Source organism: Peromyscus eremicus, chromosome 1 (genome assembly GCF_949786415.1).
Source record: "Peromyscus eremicus chromosome 1, PerEre_H2_v1, whole genome shotgun sequence".
NCBI classification, from domain to species: domain Eukaryota; kingdom Metazoa; phylum Chordata; class Mammalia; order Rodentia; family Cricetidae; genus Peromyscus; species Peromyscus eremicus.
Genome location: NC_081416.1, coordinates 1,488,588 through 1,508,160, shown reverse-complemented (window position 1 = coordinate 1,508,160; position 19,573 = coordinate 1,488,588).

The window sequence follows — 19,573 nt, the reverse complement described above, 5'->3', positions numbered from 1 at the left end:
CCTAGGATAGCCTGACTCTGTCTCAGCACTGTTGATTAGCCTAATTCTCAATGGCTCCAACTTCCTATTTGTGCCATTCATCCCTTCTCTCCACACTGTCTACCCTGGTACTCTAGTAAATAACAGATTATCACTTGAATCCTCTGCTTAGTGTCTTGAGTCTATTTTTTGGGGGAGGGGGCTAACTCATCTGTCATTGCCTCTCTTTCATTAGCATCTGTGTTCAGCATGGAGGTCTTACATGCAAAATCACATGAAGGTTCCAGTCCAGTCCCAGTGGAACTTACAATTTAGAAGGAAGCAAAGATATTGATCATTGAATCACAGCAATAAAAGCACGGCACATAGGTAATGAGGACTACCAAGTACATGTACAGCAATGTGCTTAAAGATGGCAGAGCTGGGGCACAGGGATCTTCCTCAGTTTCCCAGAAAAGCCATTCACCCCTCACCTTTTAATTTGCAGTTTAGCAAAATCAAAGTGCTTGTCGTCTCTGTGTGCTCTTGTCTGTTTCTTCTTTCAGTGATTTTTGTCTGTCCTTCTTAGAATTCTCTTTCTCCACCCTTTCTACAGATAGCTGTCAAATGTTCAATCTTTCAGTAAAATATCACCTTCTCCTGGACATCTAGGTCACTCCTTTGTCAGGAGCCATGCAGTCTAGTCTCAGATCAGCATGTGATTAGCTGTCCAAGGGGTTTCCTTGGAGCAAGGCACCCATGGAAATGGATTCTCACTTGACAAGGACAAGTAGTCCACGGGACAGTGTAGGAATTGGCAAAACTCAGGCTCTTTTCTCTCTCATGATGTTGGTTATGCTTTGGACAGTTTTCAGTTTTACTTTGTCAGTCACACATGCAATAGCTGTAATTTTCCCTGGAAATTCTGTTTTTTTTTTCTTGAATATTTTCCCCCAAGACTCAACAGGGGGCTAATGTTTCTCAAGTCTCTTATCTGTAATTATTAACTACAACTCCTAATCCTGGGAACTCTTCTGACTCAATAGAGACAGTTAGGTACATATGAGAAAATAACACTTGGAACATTAACAGTGTCTCACAGTTCTGGAGAGAGAGTAAGGTGTGCATACACAGAATAGAGGGAAAGCCTCAGGAATACACATAGTGTCAACTGTTGAGAGTAAGTTCCGTAGACACCAAGCATATAGAATTAATGATAGGATCTAGTATGATCCAATGGGGGAAAATGCAATGTAAAATATAGGATGGAGAGATCCATCTTTACCATGCATAGGAGCTTATATTAGTGGAAGAAGTACGGTATAGTGGGATGGGATGAGAGACTTTATCAAGGTCTGCCTTTTACAGAGAGATTGAGACATGGAACCCTCTTGTAGAAAAGGGAACTGTATAAAAACATATCTTGCAGACGTGAAAGAATTGTTTGGGTTTAAATATTGTTGTCCATGTCTATTACTTTTTCACTTTGTAACCACAAGTAGCTACCAGCTGACTTAAGTGCTGCTAGAGCAGGATGTGTCTGGCTCGATACTTAGTTAAGCCTGCAAAAACGCTGAACTCTATGTCTGGAATAAGGCTATGTAAAGGTTGGGAAGGTGTATTTGGGGACGCATAAAGGGGAACAATGGGGGCTTTCATGATGATTACGATGTATTCCTTAAATTGTGATGTATTTCTTAAAGTCAAAAATAGAAGCCAATAATAATGATGTTCATGTAACCCTGGTAAGAAACACTCTGTTTAAGTATAAATAAAGGCGGCTCCAGCTATTTGGGGCCACTTGAATGCAGTCTACCTGGTGGCCAGAATTTTTCCTTGCCCTGAAACCCCTTCCCTGCCTCAGGACCTGAACCTGAGCTGAGGCTGGACCCTGGTACACTTTCCTTCTTTCCCTTCCTTCTTTGCTCCCCATGATAGGCAGTGAACATCTCTGTCAGTGTGCTAAAATAACCACATGATGTTATAATCACCTGTCCCAAGATTGTACATCAAGCACATTTAATGAACATCGACTGAATAAAGGACACTCAATGTTTATATCTTTGTCTCCCCACACCAGTAGGTCATGGCTTCTGCAAGGCAAGGCAGTTATAATCATCTTTGAATTCCTGGTGCCCTCATGAGAATTGGTGCTGTCGATGATTGATTGATAAATGAAGTACTGATTGGTCAGTAGCCAGGCAGGAAGTATAGGCGGGACAAGGAGAGAGGAGAATTCTGGGAAGTGTAAGGCTAAGGCAGAGAGACGCTGCCAGCCACCATGAGAAGATGTTAAGATACCGGTAAGCCACAAGCTACGTGGCAACTTATAGATTAATAGAAATGGGTTAATTTAAGATATAAGAACAGTGAGCAAGAAGCCTGCCACAGCCATACAGTTTATAAATAAGTCTCTGTGTGTTTACTTGGTTGGGTCTGAGTGGCTGCAGGACTGGTGGGTGAGAGGGATTTGTCCTGACTATGGGCCAGGCAGGACTGGAGAAAACTTCAGCTACATATTGGGTAGAATACGTCACCACAAATGAGTGAGTTCCCTTGTGGAAGGATTAAGAGTGGGGAGAGAAAATCCTTGTACAGAGCATTACTGCTAAAGGGATTATTTGGGGAGAAGGGTGTGACAGGTAATCTTGATTGTCAGCTTGATGGGATTTAGAATAACCTAGGATACACACTTGGGTGCTGGTCTGTGAGAGCATTTCTAGGGAGGTTTAGCTAAGGAGAGAAAAGCAGCCCTGAGTATGGGCTGCACTGTTGCTTGTGCTGGAGACCCAGAATGAACAAAGAGCAGAAGGCAGGTAGAGCATCAGCATTCATGTTTCTCTGCTTCCTTAGTGTGGATACAGTGTGGCCAGCTGCCTTGTGCTCCTGCTAGCTGCCACCCCACCCACCCACCCCCTACCTCCTGGCCAATGAATCGCACCTCCAAACTGTGAGCCAAAATAATCCTTATTTTAAGTCGTTTTTAGTGAGGAAGGGAGCTTGAGTGAGTTTAAAGTGGCAGGCAAGGCAAAGGCAGAAAAAGCAGCTACAACTGTTAGAGAACAGAAACATTAAAGAAAAACCTCATGCTCTTCCTTGGAACAATAGGAAAGGCAGGAGGGTAAGACCCCACCCATCAGAGCCTCTAACTTGTGAAAATACAAATTGTTTTTAAAGGAGAGAGAATGCCGCTGCAGATGTTCACTGCGAAGAACCACCTAAGGAAATACTAGCCTAGGGTCAGCCTCCAAGGTGCACAGCGGATACTACAGCTGTTGCGGAAGAGGACCAGACTGTATCCCAAGCTGAGACACCACTGCATGAAGTTGTGAAGGCAAAGCCTCAGTTGCAGGAGAAACCCAGATTGCTGAAGATGCCAGCACCACGAGACATCTGCCAAGGAAAGCTCAAGCACAGAGTGGAGCTGGCCTGAGAGAAGTCACATGTGTTACAGTTGTTGCAGATAGTAGATTGGAGAGGTGGGACCAAGTCCACCAGAGCCCAGAAGATTACTACCAAAAGCACAAAATGCTGGAGATGGAGTCTCAGAATTTGGTGTTTGCCCTGCTGTGCTTTTGGCCTTACTTTGGCACGGTCTTTCCTTACTGTTTCTATTCCTTCCTTTTGGAATGGTTGTTGTTTATTAAGAATATGCAACTTAAAAAATGCTCATAGGTGAGAAATTGCCTTCAGTCTTGGTAGAGACTCTGGGGGAGGTGAACTTTAAATCTAGAGTCCTGGACAATATTAGAACTCTTAAGATTTGGAGACCTACTAAAGATAAACTAAGTTTTCATTATTAAACTAAGTTCTAATTATGGGATTGTCATGGGACTTTGAGGACCAGAGACAGAATGTTATAATTTAAAAGTGATATTTTGGGGTGTTAAGTTGATAAGTGGTGGACTTGTGGTGACCAATCTTGATTGTCAACTTGGTAGGACTTAGAATCACTCATGGGTGTGTCTGTGACGGTGTTTCCAGAGAGGGAAGCCCCACCCTGGATGAGGGAACCATCCCATGGCAGGGTTCCTAGACTGTCTAAAAATAAGAGAGTGGACACCAGCATCCACTTCTCTCTGATTCCTAACTGCAGGTGCAATGAGATGCTCTTGTCACCACAGCTAGGGCTGTTAACGCTTTGACATCCTTCACTACCCCGATGAACTATATTCTCATACTATGAGACAAAACAAGCCCTTCTGTCCTTAGGATGCTTTTTAAAAGGTATTTTATCATAGCAATGTTAAAAAAAAACTACTAATATAAAGGGATGTAATTTTTCCAGGAATTTTACTCCAAGGACATTGACAACCAAAGGCCAATGTCACCTGACCCCTAGCAAAACGGTACATTAAAAGAAGGGAAGCCTAAAGAGGAGACAGGGGAGGTGGCTGTGTCAGGTCCTGCCTTGCATTTCAGCCAAGGCTTTCCCTGTATAAATAAACACATACATCATTTATTTTTAGCCTTTCCCAACCACCTGTAGATTGTGCCTCTTTGGCAAAGGTCAGAACTGAGGGAATATGAGACATTTGAGAAGATAATTCTTTTTCCTCAGGTGGTATGTAGTGTCTTACCATCTTGGTATCTTTCAGCAATTCTTTTATGGTTCTGCAAAGCTGGTAGGTTTCATGAAGCAGGCAATTATAGAGGAAAGTGATTAAATAGGACAGGAACCTTTTAATTGTGAAGAGGCACATTCTCTAAAAATAAAGATGCTTCAACTTTCACATCCACATTTGTGGAAAGTTCTCTCTCAGTTAATGGGCAGCTGCCTCTCCCTCCCTCCCTCTCATTATAGAGAATCTGCATCTGCTTCTACTAACCCTTCGACTGCAGGATAAAGAGAATATTGGAATTTTAAAACTATATTATTAATAGGAAGTAAGAACAAGAGATAATTTTGACATTAGGAAGTGCCAGTCTTTGTCTGAACTGTAAACCCCCCAGCACAGGTGTTTTAGAAGGACTGTTCACCTCACCCAGAATAACATTAACCCAGAAGATGGAGATTCAAAGTCTAGTCTCAGTCCGATTCAGGTCCAGTCTGCATTTAACCCCTCTCCAACTCTTATTGCTCACAGCTGCCTAACACACTTGGACTTGACCACAGCTTAGACTATCCCTCAATGGTGAGACCATGTGCTAACACCTGGCTAGGAGCATAGGAATTTAAATTCCAAAGTCATGCCATTTTTAATAGGAAGGAAGGATGGAAGAAGGAAAGAGAGAAAAAAATGGGGACGGCGGGAAGCAGATAAGAAGGGATTCAAATTAACACCAACTCCATTCCCAGACTGATTCAAACTGCTTTGCAATTTTCATACAACCTGACCAAAATCTTGTCATTCACAAAGATCCTGGGACAAAATGATCCCAAAATGGAAATTTCTACCTCCAAAAAGAAATTTTGCCTCTCTCTAAGCTGACTCCTCCCCACCTTATGTAGACCTCTCCAGGTCATCTGTTGCACTATCATGAGGCAGGTGCTCGGGGACTATCCAGCTGCTGTGCAGTACTCAGATTTCTCACCTGGTAGCAGATACAAGCTGGTACAGAACACAGTCTCAAGTCTTGTTGGTATTTGAGGGGATTATCTTGAACACAATTCTTAGCCTGTTTCTCCATGGCCAGAGAAATTGGTCCACTTGCATGTGTTCCCTGAATACCACCAAGTGAGCACAACAGATAGACTCAGCAACATCAGGTATCACCCAACAGAAACAGTTCTCTGACCAATGGTGTCTGGGGAATTTTCTATTATACAACTTGTTACTAGCCTGTTAAAATACTCTCATCTGTCATGTGTTACATCTGGAACCAAAGTCAAATAATGCACAGATCCTCTTTCAAAAATCCCTTTATACCAGCTAGTGCTTCTCAATTAAATTCATACATATGAACCACAATTCATACATATGAATGCAGGCTGGTTCTGTTGGCATGGAATAGGGTCTAGCACTCTGCTTCCCTAGCTAGCTCCCTGGTGATGCTGATGGTGTCGGTCCAGAGACCACAATTTGAGTGATGAAATGTCCTAATAGGAAGAGCCCTATGGTTGAACCAATATGACAGAAAGCCTCAGCCCCTCGCAAGTTCTCGGTGAGAAGAGAGACAGTGAGGAGACCACTGGGACCATATACCTAAGTATAACAACTTGGAAAGGGTCATTGAAAGTCGAAATCCACCTGTTCAGAATAACTACATTGGTAAGTTAAAGTCACTGGAGGTGAGGGGATGGACAAATGGAATATGTGCCATGGAGAAACCATACTGTCTTGGACAAGACTCAGCAAACTACAAGCTATGGGCCAAACCCAAATGTGTCTGCTCTTTTAAATAAAGTTTTACTGGGACACACTTGGGCCTACTTGTTTATAGGTTATTCATAGGTGATTTTGTTTTACTACATCAGAGATCCATGATTATGACAAATTTCTTTGGGCCATCAAAGTATAAACTATTTATCTAGATCCTTATAAGCTCAGGATGTAGCTCAGAGGCAGAGTACTTACTTAGAATGTATAAGACCCTGGACTCATTCTCTGGCACTGAGGAAAAAATAAAGAGAAAGAAATAAAAGAGAAAAGATAGAGAACCATTTTTTTTTCTTTTTTGAGCCAGAGTTTTTTTGTGTAGCTCTGGCTGTTCTGGAACTCACTCTGTAGATCAGGCAGGCCTTGAACTCAGAAAATGGCCTCCTCCTGCCTCTTGAGTGCTGAGATTAAAGGCATATGGCACCACGCAATGAGGTCCTAGAGCTGAAAAAAGTGGACACTTGCCATGAACTTTAACCCAGAAGCAATCTCCATTGGTAACTACTTGCAAATGAACCTTTAGTTTCCTCCAAGGGAGTCTCACCCAGGAAACAAACTACTCTTAAAGGCCGGCTGCATCCCGGCGGTAGACGCCAACAGAAAATGAACTCAGCAGCATCTTTGGAGGTTCCTCATCTCATAATGTTGTCAGGGTTTTTCCTTTAAAAAAATTTTTTTATTAATGAATTTTTTATCCATTTTACATACTAACCACACATCCCCCTCTCTTACCTCCTCCTACCCCTCCAGCTTTCCCCCCACAACACACCACTCATTCCCTCCACCAATAAGGTAAGGCCTCCCATCGGAAGTCAGCAGAACCTGGTACATTCAGTAGAGGCAGACCTAAGCCCCCATCCCCCACCCTGGCAACGAGACTATACAGGTGTCCCAGTATAGGTAGTGGGCTCCAAAAAGCTGGCTCATGCACAAGGGATGGATCCTGATCCTACTGTCAGGGGGCTCCTTAAGCAGATCAAGCTACACAACTGTCTCGCTTATGCAGAGGGCCTAGTCCAGGCCCATGGAGGTTCCACAGGTATTGGCCTAAATTTCATGAATTCCCACTAGTTTGGTTTGGTTGTCTCTGTATGTTTCCCCCATCATGATCTTGATTGCCCCTTGCTCATAGAATCCCTCTTCTCTCTCTTCAACTGGACTCCTGGAGCTCAGCCTGTTGCTTGGCTGTGGATCTCTGCATCTGTTTCTATCAGTTACTGGATGAAGACTCTATGATGATGACAGTTAGGGTATTCAATGACCTGATTACTGGGGTAAGCCAGTTCAGGCACCCTCTCCACTATTGCTAGTAGTCTAAGCTGAAGTCATCCTTGTGGATTCCTGGAAACTTCCCTAGCACCAGGTTTCACCCTATCCCCATGATGTCTCCCTCTATCATGATATCTCTTTCATTGCTCTCCCATTCTGCCCCTGCTCCAGATCGACCATCTTGTTCCCTTATGTTCTTGTCCCCCATCCCCTACCCTCTATTTCCCCCCTCACCCCCAGTTTACTCAGGTGATCTCATGTATTTCTCCTTCCCAGGGTGATTCACGCATCCCTCTTAGGGTCCTCCTTGTTAGCTAGCTTCTCTGGAGCTGTGGGTTGTAGTCTGGTGATCCTTTGCTTTATATCTAGTATGAGTAGATATAAAGTACATAACATGAGTAAGTACATACCATATTTGTCCTTCTGAGTCTGGGTTCCCTCACTCAGGATGATAATTTCTAGTTCCATCCATTTGCCTGTAAATTTTATGATGTCATTGGTTTTTACTGCAAGCTTCTGTAAGGCAAAGGACATGGTCAATAAAACAAAATGGCAGCCTACAGAATGGGAAAGGATCTTCACCAACTCCACATCTGACAGAGGGCTGATGTCCAAAATATGTAGAGAACTCAAGAAACTAGACATCAAAATTAAAATTAAAAAATGGGCTACAGAGCTAAACAGAAATCTCAACAGAAGAATCTCAAATGGCCGAAAGACATTTAAGGAATTGCTCAACATCCTTAGTCATCAGGGAAATGCAAACCAAAATGACATTGAAATACCATCTTACACCTGTCAGAATGGCTAAGATTAAAAACACCGATGACAGCTTATGTTGGAGAGGATGTGGAGCAAGGGGAACACTCCTCCACTGTTGGTGGGAGTGCAAACTTGTACAGCCACTTTGGAAATCAGTATGCAGTTTCTCAGAAAATTGGCAATCAATCTTCCTCAAGCCCCAGCTGTACCATTCTTGGGCATACACCCAAGGAATACTCAATCATATCACAAGGACACATACTCAACTATGTTCATAGCAGCATTATTCCTAATAGCCAGAATCTGGAAACAACCTAGATGCCCCTCAACCAAAAAATGGATAAAGAAAATATGGTACATTTACACAATGAAGTACTACTCAGGGCTTTTCCTTTTAAAATTTTTTTATCTCATTATTTTTATTTTATTTACTTATTTTTTCTTCTCTATTTTTAACCCTATAGGCACTTTGCACATATATTATGGCTTCTAGTTTAGTGTTTTTATGGAATTCCTGAGTATGCCAACCAATGGCTCTCTGTATCTATATCTGTGTCTTGTGCCTTCTCTTGGGCTCTTTTCCTTCTCTTTTTCTGTCCTATTCTGATGTGTTAGTTTTTGTTTGTTTTACCTTATTATATTATATTTTATTATTATCCCTTAGAAGCCTGTTTGTTTTCTAATGAGAGACAGAAATGGGGTGGATCTGGATAAGAGGCAAGGTGGAAGGAATTGGGAGGAGTAGAGGGAGGGAAACTATAATAAGTATATATTATGTGAAAAAAATCTATTTACAATAAAAGGGGTAAAAGGAGAAAAGAAAATACTGCTAACTTTTGGTCCTCAGCACACAGGCATCCTGGGCTATGAAGGAGCAAGGCTTGTTTAATGTCAACTCTATCACATTTACAAGCTCTGTCACCCTGAGAAGCAACCCAGTTTCCTCATCTGTAGAATAGTATGATGGTGATGACGGCGATGATGATGATGATGATGATGATGATGATGATGATGATGATGGTCATGATATTGATGTTATACATAATTCTGCAATGCATACAGATTGTAAGGATAGGGTACCTACAATGAGACCTGTTATCTCCCTTAGGGCTGGTAGAGGAGCCAAGGGTCATCACCACATATTTCTACTTCTTTGAATTCAGACCCTCTTTAGCAGAGGTGGAATGAAACTGAATTAGCCCCAAACATGTGATCATTCATGCAAAAGATCACACAACTACTTAACGGTCTTCAGGGCCCCAAGGATGAGCCATTGATCCTTTCATTACTGTCTGATTGCTAAATATTTTTGAAGACTGTTTTTGACTCAATTCATATGAACCTTCATCAGGAAAGGAAAACGGAATGAAGTTTCCAGGAAGAGGGTTCAAATAATTTCTATGGAAATGATAATTCCAATAACCAATTTCTCCTTTGCTCAGATAAAGGCACTCTTGGTACAGGGAGCTTCAATGCTGAATTGTAGATTTGTTACATGCTCCCTTAATGTGTCAACGGGACAGAGACTCACGTCTGCAATCACTGACTTAATCAACAATTTCTCAAGACCCTCACAAGGTGCTGTGGGAAACATCTCAGAAAGCTTCACTCATCTGCAGTGGCTGTCTACATATGTTTTTTCTTTGATCTGCATAGTAGTTTTTAAAGATGGGGGGAGCTTTTATTTAAAACTCTATATTTTCAGTCTTTTTGATAGAGTGACAACAAAGGCCAGAAGCTTTTGCAAACCCCATCACTACCACCAGCATCCCCGCCTACACTGCACTGTAGCAGGAATCTTAAAAGTTATTAATAAAATCAAACCTGAGGTCAGTTATTGGGGTGAAGCTGGAAAATCAGAGAAGCAGAACAAGCCACAGCTTCCTCACCTCACCAGTTCCTCAGCTGATCCTGTTTCCTCAGACTGGAAGCCTCCGAGTCTTATCCAAATCAATCTCAGCTGAACTGCTGCTCGAAAGCCTGAAAGCTTAACCAGCCAAATGTTTCTAGTTTCTGGTCTTCACACCTTATATACCTTTCTGCCTTTTGCCATCACTCCCTGGGATTAAAGGCTCACTTCTTGGGATTAAAGGCGAGTCACCATGCCTGGCTGTTTCCAATGTGGCCTTGAACTCACAGAGATCCAGAGGGATTTCTACCTCTGGAATGCTAGGATTAAAGGTATGAGTGCCACCATTTTCTAGCCTTTGTATCTAGTGGCTGTTCTGTTCTTTGACCCCAGATAAGTTTATTAGGGTGCACAATATTTTGGGGAACACAATACCACCACATTTCCCCTTTTTTGTCTAAAATGAAAAAAAGCTTATAACTAATACAAGAAAAACTATCCAATAAGTATATACAATATATACAGTCACGAATTACATTAACAATGTCTAGTCCATTAAATTTTGACAGATTCAGACAAAAAACTCCATTAATATATAACAATGTCTAATCCAGTAACATTTGATAAACTCAGACAAAAAAATTTTACTACTTATCCTATTTAAAACAAGTAGTTCCTTTTTAAAAGTAGATTCAATAATTGACCTTTTTATCATATCATATTCATATTCTCTTTTTTCTTTTCATAATAGATTCAGTAATCTTCCTTTTTGTCATTTTTATATCTTCCCCTTTTTCTTTTTAGAGTAGATTCAGTGATCTGCCCATTTATCCTATTATTTCTTTATCTTTTATCATTTTCTTATTTTTATTTTATTTTATATTTTTTATTTATTTTATAATTTTATTATTTTTATCATTTTCTTTATCATTTATCCTATTATATCTTTATCTTTTCAGAGTAGAGTCAATGATCTACCTCATATCTATATTCTCTTCTTTCTTTTTCCTTTTTTTTAAACAAAACTTCTGAATCTAATCTCCATGTTCAGCTTTTTTCCTGACCATTAACAATTAACAACTTGTAACCAACCATTGTAAACAATGACAATATCCAAAACTCATTAAACGACCAAAAACCTCTGTCCCACCTCTTGGGAACATGGGCATCATTTTCTTAAAATTACTTCCTGCTTTCTGGGGGTGAAGACATCTCTAGGGGATCCTGAAAAGAAAATTTTTGGGTTAATTATCAAGTCCTGCATCATTTGTCCAGTCTCTGCATAATAGGAAAATTCAGGGCTTGTCACAAGTCCCTGTTCGAGTAGTCTGTCAGGCTGGATCATCTCAGCTAGCCATCTCAAAATTGTCCTGAGTAGTTTGTAGTCCAGAGTCGATCTTTCTGTGGTCTTAATCAGCTTAATGGCTTTACCATAGTACATGTGGAATCATCGTTGTGGGGTCCCATCATCATCCTTTTGAAGACTTCAAAGTTGCTGTTAAGCGTGGTCACGGTTCCCTGAAGACTTTTTTTTTTTGTGTGTGTGTGCCTCCTCTGTGGTTTGGAGCAATCACAGCCTGATAAATGTCTGTCTCTCAGAACCATGCATGTTCTTTCCTAGAAGAGAAAATCTTCACAGCAATTTCTCCCCACCATTTGTCTTGCCAAACTTTTCCACACTGACCTTTGCTGCCTCCATGATCCCACTGCCACTGTTTGCCACTGAAGCTTCTCCTTAGCAAGCCTCCTAGGCCAGCCTCAAACTCGGGATCCTCCTGCCTCTGCCTCCTTCAGTGAATCCAACCAGTGTGCCACCACAACTGGCTGAGGGTAGCTCAGGCCTGAGCTGGGGCCCACAAGGCCACAGGCAAGCAGCTTTTTCATGAATTCGTACCACGACCGTTGGGCACCAGATATAGCAGGAATCTTAAATGGTCTTATTAATAAAATCAAACCTGAGGTCAGTTATTGGGGTGAATGCTGAAAGACCAGAAAAGCAGAACAAGCCACAGCTACATCACCTTGCCAGTTCCTCAGATGATCCTGTTTCCTCAGACTGGAAGCCTCTGAGTCTTCATTCAGAATGGGTCTCAGCTGATCTGTTGCTCAAAAGCCTAAAAGCTTAACCAGCCAAATGCTTCTAGTTCCTGGTCTTCACGCCTTATATATCTTTTTGCTTTCTGCCATCACTTCCTGGGATTAAAGGCATGTGTCACCATGCCTGGCTGTTTCCAATGTGGCCTTGAACTCAGAGATCCAGAGGGATTTCTACCTCTGGAATGCTAGGATTAAAGGTGTGAGTGCCATCATTTTCTAGCCTCTGTATCTAGTGGCTGTTCTGTTCTTTGACCCCAGATAAGTTTATTAGGGTGCACAATATTTGGGGGAACACACTACCACCACACTGCACTGAGCAAACCATGGGATAGGGAAGATGTACTCAGCCATTTACACTCCTTCCACTGTTTTCACAGGGCACACAGTCCATTGTGGAGGGGAAGTCAAGAGCTTGAAACAGGTGGTAACATTGTATTCACAACCAGGAAGCAGAGAGCAATGAGTCCACGCTGCCCGTCAGCTCAGCTCCATTACTCCACTTATACAGTCCAGGGACCAATCAGGGAATGGTGCTGCCCACAGTGGGTAGGTCTTTCCACCTTAATATAATCAAGACAGTTCCCCACAAGCATGCCCACAGGCCCACATCTCAGGTAATTCTAGGTTCTGTTGATGACTGACACTAGTAATCACACGGATACATAGATAGTAGCTGCTCAACAAACAAGTCTGCTTCTAGGAATGTAGAAGAGTTGAACAACTTGAGCCCTTGTCTTCAAACATTTGGCTTTGCTGGCCATTTGCTTCTCCCTTGAAACTGTAATGGGACCACTTAGCAAACCTATCTGCCAACTTCAGTTTAAAGTGCCCTTGTAGCCTCTCTTTTCAATTTGTATTATTATTTGAAAGTGAAATATCCCCCACAGGCTCATGTGTTTGGACACTCCATCCCCCAGCTAGTGGTCTTGTTTTGGAAGGCTGAAGTTGGGGCATCTTTAAGAGATAGGTCCTTGTTGGAGGAAATGAATCAGTAGGGACAGGCCTTGAGGTTTGATAGCCTGTCCCCACTTCCTGTCCTCTGCTTTCTGACTGCAGTTGCAATTCGGCCAGCCACCTCATTGCTTCTGCCTCCATTCCTTCCCCACCATGATGGACTGGGTCCACTGGAACCAAAAGCCCAAATAAGCCCCTTCTCGTCAGATATTGGTCATCACAACAAGAAAAGTAACTGGTATATCATTTCTTAGTCCCAAGTGCACATAGCACTTCTCCCCTGATTACCACAGTTAATGAAGGAAGCTGAGCACAGAGAAGCAGATGGGTTCTGGTCAGTCCCCAGGATAGAATCTATGTCTCTCTAAAGCTATGGTCCTTCTACCCAGGAGGAGAACCCAGGGTTCATATGGTCAGCCTGCTCCCCCAGAGTCAGATACCACCACCAAACTGACTTTGGGGGAGAAAGCCTGGGAAAGAAGCCCTGAGGGGACAGTGTTGCATATGAACTAATCTATGCTTCATACATATTCAGAAGGAAAGTGAGTGAAAACCCAGCATTTCAGACAGCTTTACATTTTCAAATTAAGTTAATAAAATAAGATTTCCAATGTAATGACAAATTAATTCTTCTTTTCATAAGTTTATTAAAATAAGCATCTCCTATCTTCTAACTAGTGCAGACATATGCTTACATAGATACATCCCGTCCAGTAACCTAATCTCCTAGTGATCTTGAAGCAATTAACTCCTTCTAATCTTGAGCTAACAAAGCCCACCAGGTCGAAGGCCCCTGAGAACGCCAGCCCCAGGTTCTGCCTGCCTCCCTTTCCTACTCCAAGCATCCTAGCTGGGTGACTGTAGTGGTCCAGCCTGGGATTGGGCTGAAGCAGATCAGAAGATCTTCATTAACTCCTTATTTCTCTGCTAATTAACACAAAAAAGAATGAGTTGAATGTCTGACAGGCAATGACCAGCCCACTGCTTGGCAGCTAATGGGATGCAAATGACATCTAATGAGAGTCTCTCCTTTGCAGCCTGGGCAGCTGGCCTACTATTTTTGTTGTGGATTTTGAAAGTGTTGGAGCTTCATGAAAAGAGTGCCCCATGGTTTAAACTGCAGCTGAGCTTGCACCAAGTCCATGCTGCTTACAAGTGTCCTGCACATGGTAGGATTAGTATGTGGCTAACCACCAAGCACAAGCTGGAAATGCCTTAATATAGGGAGAGAGGGACAGAGTCCTGGGCCCTTCCAAATGAAGCACAGTATTTGTTGATTGTGTTGAGTGATGGGATGCATTTTTTATTTTGTTTAATGGGAGCAAATTACCAAAATTTTTCTCTTTCTTTTTTTTGGTCCCCAGCTCCACACAACTTTTACAATTTATGACAGTTATGTTGGCACCAGAAAAAATAAAGTTTCATCATCTAAGATTTATCTTAGAATACAAGTAGAAAAACAGCCTGGATAGGATTTATGTGCTGTCAATAAAATTGCTGATTCAATTAGGGAGGTTTCAGCAATGAGGTCAAAAGCACAGTTCAAAGGAGGGGTTTGCCATCTATTGGAAGTTGATAATTAAGTGACAGATTTTATAAGCTATAGCATGATTGTTAAAATGGGCTGTTTAGCTCCAAAGTTCTTCAGACACCCTTGTCAGTCTAGACTCCCACCCACAGAACACAACAGCTACTATTTATGCAGTCATGGGTTTTACTTAGCGTCTGAAAAGGTAATGGTGGTAAAGTGCCATCTAGTTTTTGAAAATTGGCTCTTTTCAGATGCACATTTCTTTCTTCACTTGATCTAGATGGGCAAAGACCTTCTAGTTAAAATTTCAATCCCTTCAACCAGGTCTTCAGCAATCTTCCCTCTCATTTGTCAATTCAACTGCCAAGTCACTCACAAGAGCCAGATATTGCCAGTGTCTCTCTCCTCACTGGTTTAAATGTCTCGTGCCCTGACTTACGATGAATTATGTTGTGGTATTGTGTTCCCCCAAATATTGTGCATTCTAATAAACTAATCTGGGGTCAGAGAACAGACAGCCACTAGATACAAAGGCTAGAAAATGGTGGCACTCACACCTTTAATCCTAGTATTCCAGAGACAGAAATCCCTCTGGAGTTCAAGGCTACTTTGAAAACAGACAAGTATGGTGACTCACGCCTTTAATCCCAGAAAGCAAGCCTTTAATCCCAGGGAGTGAGGCAGAAAGCAGAAAGATATATAAGGCATGAGGACCAGAAACTAGAAGCATTTGGCTGGTTAAGCATTTGGCTGGTTAAGCATTTGGCCTGGTTAAGCATTCAGACTTTTGAGCAGCAATTCAGCTGAGACGCATTCTGGATGAGGACTCAGAGGCCTCCAGTCTGAGGAAACAAGACCAGCTGAGAAGTTGGCCAGGTGAGGTTAGCTGTGGCTTGTTTTGTCTCTCTGACCTTCCAGTGTTCAACCCAATACCTGGCTCAGGTTTGATTTTATTAATAAGAACTTTTAAGATTCATGCTACATTATGTCTCTCTGTGTCTTTAGCCATCTCTTGAATTCCTAAAGGCCAGTGACCTTGTGTCATTCAACTCTGAGTTCCCTGAACCAAGCACAGTGTCAGGGGTCTAAAAGTCTCCAGAAGGACATGACTTAGACAAGGAAGCTATTCTTTGGTCTTGGGGAAAAGCCCTTGTTTCTCATCCAGTAACCCCAGGATACAGACACATGAAAATAGCAGAAATCCGTCTCAAAGAAGTGAGACTCATACTTCATTTATAACCCCAGAGCATCCTTCAAGTGATCCCAATTACACATCTAAACCAAGACTCCAAGAAATTAAGTCACAAGCTCCTTCTGTCTAGACACTATGGTAAATTATAGGGTTAGAACTCACTTTTAAAATGAGGTCAAACTTCACCTTTCTCTTACCAAATTTAAATCTGTTTGGTGAACTTTAGCAACAAATCACCAATTTTGATGGTTTCCTGTGAGAAGTTTCCCGATGGGTGTGATGTTGTATTCTATGTGTAGTGTAGGTGAAAGATACAAAAACAATGCCCAGGGGCATCTCGTGCTGGAGAGATGGGGGGGGCATTCTTACTTCACCTTGGCTACTTCTAGTCATGTGCTACCTACCATAGGGCCTGCAACACAATTGGCATGAGACTGTTTGGGCACCTGCTCTCTTTCCTGCCTTATTTATTTATTTACTTGTTTATTCGTATTTACATATTGATTATGCAATTGAGTGAAATGCATGTTTTACTTCTGGAGAGGGCAGAGTAGGAGAAACTAAGTCACTAGGTTGTTTGTTATCAGAAACTATTCATATTTCCACAGACTTTGAAGTGTTCCAGCTCTTTACAATTGGGTAAGAAAAAACTAGAAGATGAGAGATAACAATTAGAAGAGAGAAAGAAAGTGCAGTAGTGTTGGGGTGTGACTTCGCACAACTTTGCCCCACCTTGGGAAAGACACCTCCTTGTCCCAGCTGCTTTGGCCAGCTCCATGGTAATCAGAAAATGAGGAAACGATCTTTTAGGATGAAATCCTTTTAGGAAGAACATTTTCAATACATTTGGAACTCCACAGTACCCTGTAATCATTACTAGTTGAGTTGCCCTTTCTAAACTTTCAAAAAGTCTTTGACACTATTTTTCACCCATTAAGCAGGGCAATGACCTGTTTAAAAACTGCTTCAATCCTGTGAAGTTCTGGTGACCATATGTCCTGGAAAAAGCAGCTCAAATTCCCTGAGAGAGAAGTCACTTTGGTGACAGTATAAGTTTGCCCAGTAAGTCAGGGTTGGACACAGAGGCAATCATAATGCCTTCTAAGTCTTGGAGGGCTTTGACCTCTTCTTAGATGACAGTTAACTATGTCATAGTGGTCCTAGAGGCACTAGAGAATGCACTGGAGTGTTAGATGCTCAGTTCAGGTCTGTTTTCATTGGCAAACTGGTATGGTGAGATGGGGAGCCCGTGAGCCTTGCTCATCACCATCTCTCTCTGTGCACACTAGTCAAACGTACAAACAGTGTCCAGGGCATCTTGTGCTGGAGAGTCTGGGGAGGGGTAGGACATTCTTACTCCACCTTGGCTACTTCTGCTTATGGGCACCTCCTTTGTTTTTCCTGCCTTTTTATTTATTTACTTATTTATTGTTGTAGTTTTGAGACAGGGTCTCACTATAGACTAGGTTAGTCCCAAGCCCATAATAATGCTGCCTCGGCCTCCTGAGTGCCAAGATTTCAGGCATGAGTCACCATGACCATGTTCCTCCCCTATTCTATATGCTTACGGTTTGAAAATGAGCAAAATGAAGCCATTTTATGACCATTTATTTCTCCAAGAAAACCTACAACTCTAGACTGGCAACCCAGTAACACACAAGGAATGTGAAAATGTAACTTAGGCATCATGGAGACACACTCTGCTTGTGAAAGAAAGAAATCACACCTGTGAGGAGAGTTAATCCCAGCACATAAACTCTGACAATTGCCTTTTTACCCACAGGCTGTTGTGAGAGCTGTGAAAGGACTCAGGGACTCAGCATCAATCTTTTCCTCCTTTTATTTAAATGAAAACATCTTTGTAAATTATATATACTTAGGATGTCACCAATTTTGGTGGTAATCTTTTAGGTTAAGTCTGTTCCCACATTAAACTGATAATTATCCATCCTTCTCTCCTTCTATTCCCCTGACACTGAACATGGTGGATTTTCACTTCATGTTTTATTTATGGGAAAGAATTAATATGCAGATTCACAAAAACTTAAAAACTCATAATTATTCATAAAGGGCTTTAAGGTTATTTACTACATTTTTATGAAACTCAGAGTTTGGGGGAAGGCATACTTGAAAGTTGTTGGGAGTAGAAAAAGGTCAAGTCCTGGACTGAAGGGCAATCTGAAAATGATCAAACTTTTTGAATGGAATGCTTTTTCAGAATTCCTGCACTATATTTAATAGAATAATGGATACCAATAACCTTGTTAATATATTCAAGACTGGCCCAGGCTGGCCTGGTAAGAGAGATTTGCAAAGCTAGAGCAAATGCCTCGTGCAAGAAGAGATGACTAGTGAGGGAGTCTGGATTACGGAAACACACATAATAAAAGACAAACTTTTCTTTTTTCAGGCTTAAGTCACTTTATTTTTCTTGCATTAAAAACCCCCTTACATGGAAGCCACAGCCAGAGCCTGGGTTCTCTGAACAGAGACTCTGATGTAGGTTTTCAACAGATGGTCAGTGAATTCCTGATAAGGAGACTGTGAACATAGTCTCTTTCCAGAGGTCAGGGGTCAGGTAGCCGTAGGTCTTAGAGAGGGCATCAAAGGTGGCCTTGGCAGGGTTGCCCAGGGTGGCAGTGCAGTCCCTGGCTGATGTGTAGCAGTCAATACTAGCCATTGTCAGTAGCTTCTTGGGCACTCTCTGGACACTGCAGCAGGAGGGCTGGTGCTGCTCCTCCATGTGTGAGCTGACTCCAGCGCTCTGGAGAGATGGCCCCACCCCTCACCATACATGTGGGAGAGCTGGCCCTGATGGCATGGGCTTAGGAGAGATGGTTCTGCCCTTCACCTGAGAGGTTGTTCTGGATGGCGCGAACCGACCAACTCAACTACCACATCCTGAACCTTGGGTTGGCCCACCCTAACAGCTGCCCCATTTATGACCTTCTGGAGTGTGCAAAGTGACTGGCCCTGTGGAACAATAACCTCAGGATCCCCATGACTGGGGCAACAACAGAGTATCTGAGTGGAGTTTTGATGAGGGCCCAGAGACCTTGAACCAGACCAATGACTCATGGCAATGAACATTTTGCAGATGGGGCTGATTGGACAATACTGAGTGATAGACTGCAGCTCCCAAAGCCACTAAAATTAATGAAGAGGTGTTGGAAAGATGGAGGAGAGATGTGGGTTTGTTGTTGGTTTTGTTTATAATTATTTTTGTGGGGGCATACTGCAGAGGTGAGGAGCACATACGGAGGGACTGGGAGGTGATCGAGATTAGGGTGCATTATGTGAAATCTCGAAAGAATAAATAAAGAATTTTGTTTAAAATAATAAAAAAGACAGACTTTTCTTGGGTTGGGGGCATCTTTGGACTTCTGTGTACTTTAATATTATGCTCAACCCAAAAAAAAAAACATGAACAGCAGTTGCAGATGGATATGTTCTGTTTCTTATGGAGGAAGACAAGAATGAGATGGTCACTGTGGATAGGAAACGTCCTCATAGCCTAACACAAGTGGCCAAACAGCACCTGGGAACAGCTGAGAAGACAGTCTTTATGAGTCTCCCTCGTCTGAGAACAAGTTAGGCTCATCACTCAGCTCATATTTCCAAACTTCAATGTGGAAGGTTCC